Source organism: Callospermophilus lateralis, chromosome 3 (assembly GCF_048772815.1).
Source record: "Callospermophilus lateralis isolate mCalLat2 chromosome 3, mCalLat2.hap1, whole genome shotgun sequence".
Lineage (NCBI taxonomy): Eukaryota > Metazoa > Chordata > Mammalia > Rodentia > Sciuridae > Callospermophilus > Callospermophilus lateralis.
Window position 1 is genome coordinate 172,421,502 of NC_135307.1, and position 4,307 is coordinate 172,425,808.

Sequence of the window (4,307 nt, forward strand, 5' to 3'; positions counted from 1 at the left end):
GCAAGGGGCTCACCGGAGCGACTGTGCGTCAGCTACGCGCAGCCGGGCGAGGGGCGTGGCGTGCAGGGGGCGTGGCGGCCGGGGCTGGGAGAGAAGGTGTGGCTTGATGAGGAGCGCGGCGGAAAGGGCAAAGGGCGGGGGGTGGGCGGGGCTACCGGCGATGGGCGGGGCGCTCCGTCCTAGCGCGCGGTCTCTGGAGCTGTGCTAGGGCGCTGCCGCGGGACCTCTGCTAACCTGGGGCACTACAGCGACCAGGCACAATCCCTATAATTCCATTGTGAAAGGTGATCCTTCCACCTGGATCTCTGAACATCCCTATAATGCAGTCCAGTCTCCTCCACTTACTAGTTAGAAGTTTCTGGAGAAATTATTTGATCCTTTGATACCTCAGTTTTTGTCATCTGTAAAATGGAAGTGATAATAAAAGTACCTGCGCCATAGGATACCGTAAGAAATAAATGAGACGAAGCATGTAAATGGCTTACAATAATAAGTGCTTAATAAATACTTGTTATTATTAGTAAAGTCATTCACGTTAACGTGCCCTTTGGGGACAACAAAAGTTTTCCAGCCTCGAATATCACAGCTTTAAATAATAAAGCCAATTGCTAAGATCTGAGAAAAAATCATACTAGAATATAAGGATCCAAGGCTGCTTTGTACCCTGGAGCAGCATAGTAAATACTAATAAATCTCAGAGCAGCAGTGACATCCAACATAAGGTTATTGATAAGTCCGGTCTCCTTGCTGGACATTTTCATAGGTTACTTCATTTACTCTTTAAACAACCTCAAAAAATAGTTATTGTTTTTTTTTTCTCCTTTGCAATAAGGTCCAGAGACAAAAAGCGACATTTTCAGCAGTCACATAGTTGGGAATGTTAGAAGATTCATACTCAAGTTTAGCTTCATCTTCCAAACTCAGGGGATGATTACAGCATCCACTTAAGCAGAAGTCTGGGAGACACGCTTGATGCCACCTTTGACATCCACTGATGTCAACCTCAACCCATCAGCAAGCCTATCACTCCACCTTCAAATAAAAATTCACTTTCTCCATCTCTCACTCTCTCCACCCACTCCACCCTAGATAAGCCCCTGCTGTCCTGGGAGATCTCCCATAGCCTCCTCCTTCATGTCACCTTCATGTCACCTGCCTCCCAGAAGCCCATTCTTCACAATAAAGCCAAAAGAGTATTTGAAAAATGTGACTCGAATCCTGTTATATGACTCAACCTGCTCTTTTAAAGCCTGAAAGTTCTTCCTGTTGCCCTTAGAATAAAAATCAAACCCCCTTCTAACAACTACAAGACCTTCCATGATCTCCCCCTTACTTATGATTTCATTTCATATGGTAGATTTCCCTTGACAATCCTGCATCTTCAGTTTCAGGGTCTTCCTTGTATGAGCCCTTTTAAGACCCTGGGAGACACCTAGTGATGTGCTCACATGGGCAGGTGTTTCTGTAAACTTCACAGATGGAAGATATTTAACTGTGATCCTTTCAGATCAAGGTCATCCATTTCGATGCTATCACACTATGTTAGTGGCAATGGATAAACAAGGGCTGAGGCTAAGGCAGAGTTGAGTGTGCGTTTGATTCAGGTGTAGAGAGATCTAATTATGTGGTCCTCAGTCACTTCCATCTCTGGTAAGTTATTGCTACCCATCTCAGTGTAGGAATGGCTTCCAGGAACACACCTACTGCCCACCAAGCTGCCTCACCCTTCGTGTGGCTGAGGATGCAGGTCCATGGTGCCCAGCATCAGAAGCATGTGCATAGGGATAGGAAACAGAGCCAGAAACTGGTCTATGGAAAGTTCTTCCAATCGTCAGTCATATTCAACTAAGAGAGGATTTGGTTCTCATCAAAGCTCAGTTAAAGCAGAAATTCTTTCTTATCAGAATCTATCTGGCAGTGAAGCTTATACAATTATAAATGCACAGCATGCTTTTTCTTCTTTTTAAACAAGAATTGCATAGAGTAGGAGATATGAGTCTTGTGCTCATAGAGCACAAACGTGACAGTCCTATAAACAGCTGGTACATCCATGTGAGAAGTTGCAGGTTGTATGATCTCATTGTATTGGATCTTGATTTAGTTGGCACATCTGTCTTGCTGATGTCTGGTGCCTACGGACAAAATGTCCTGTGGATCATAACAGAAATAGTAATTCACTAAGGTGGATAGATCCATTTGAAAACAAAATAATGAATAGACTCTTGGATCATGTGATAATCTAATTAATTAAAATGAGTGACTCATAAACATATTGGGACCGATTTAGTTTTCTCTATTATTCGATATGAAATGCTAACCTGGATGAATGAAATACAGAACTTATAACACACCACTACAATGAGGACTTTGACAGTAAACTAGTTAATATACTGTTAGCTCAAAGAATATTTAAAACTAGTCACTATGCAATGAGACTTAGAACTCATATGAAAGAAACTTAGGGATTTCCCCAAATTTGGCAACACTCCTAAACTTTACACAGCATTAAAGTTTACAACATAAAGAAAATTATTTAAAGTAGCCACACAAAAAGTTAATCAACCTTGTAGAACTAAATTTTTTCCCTAGTCTTTTTATAGAAAAAAAACAACAAAATCATTGGTTATGAGTAGGTGATTAAAGAATATACAGAAAAAGCATAGAGAAAATTATTATAGAGGCATATACAGTTAATTAATAAAAAACATTATGCTGCTGGATACCCGTAATCCCAGCAACTCAGGAGGCCGAGGCAGGAGGCTCACTAGTTCAATGGCAGCCTCAGCAAGTTAGCAAGGGGCTAAGAAACTCAGTGAGACCCTGTCTCTAAACAAAATATTAAAAAGGGCTGGAGATTAGTTAGTTAAGTGCCCCTGGGCTCAATCCTCAGTACAAAAACAAAAATATTATTCTATGTTTCTATATTTTATAATGTGTGATATTTGTCAGATTTTTAAATTTTGGAATTTGTCATTTTTTTCTGATTCTAAAAAATATCCTCCTCCTAACCTAATTCCGTATTTCTGACTTTGTATTCTTTTCTTTCTTTTAAAAAATTTTTTAAATTAGTTGTCGGTGGAACTTTACTTTATTTATTTATTTACTTACTTACTTACTTGCAGTGCTGAGAACTCAACCCAGTGCCTCACATGCTAGGCAAGCGCCCTGCCACTGAGCCGCAACCCTAGCCCTGTATTCTTTTCTTAAAGGACACACTAACTTGTGTGAACTTCAGGTCCCACAAACTTGGATCTGCCCTGCTCAGCCTTCTTGCTCCCTGGGCTCCAGTCATCTTGGATGCCTTCTGTACCGACGACTTAGGAAGTGTTTGGTGCCTGTTAGCATCAGAAACGTATTTGTAAATGAATGAATGAATTCCAAACTGGAATGCTCAATGTTAGTGGCCCGAACTTGGTCTGTTGCATTTTATTGCTGCAATCCCACATCCGTGGGAGACCGTGCCTTGCACCAGCAGGTGCACAGTGTTTTCTGAGTGAATCAGGCCTGCTCAACTGCACACGAGGCTTCTTCCCATTGTGCCAGTTATCTCCAGTTTACCAAGCACTTTGATCCTTTCCACATCTCTGAGAGGTGTCATTTTCCTTTTGAAGTTAAAGCTAAGTGGAGATTCAGAGAAGTGACTGACCCAGGTCGCTCAGTCTATGGCAGAGATAAGTTCAAAGCCAGATAGATCTCTGGCACCAAAAACCCTGTCCTCTGCCATCCTCCCAATGCAATGCCACACAATACATAGGAAAGCCGAGGGTGAAGATGCAGAGGGGCCCATTCCCTGAAGGAAGGCTTTACGTGAACACTAGGTGGCGCCCACGTACAGAGTACATGGTTGCCCTCCTCTGATGGCCTAGGATTAGAAAGTAAACTATGGGTCACAAGTCCAACTTTGAATGCCAGTTTCAGTTGTTCTCAAGTGTCTTGCTTTTGCTTCTTTGGCCATTGCTCGCTGGGTCCAGTCTTCTTTTCTGTCAAAAATAGTGAGAGAATATGGTCTCTCTGCATAGTAGGTGATCAAAAAATAGGAGTTCTGGGGGCTGGGGCCTGGTATGTGTAAGGCACTGGGTTCAATTCTCAGCACCTCATATAAATAAATAAAGGTCTATCAACAACTAAATACATATACATTCTTCTAACTGGGCCCAAGGTTACGGCTACTGTGATTCCTTAGTGTACTTAGGAGACTGGTTCCAGGACTCACTATAGATACCAAATTCCATGATGCTGAAAGTACCTTATGTAAAATGGCATAATATTTGCATAAAATACCCACATGTCCTACTGTATACTTTAAA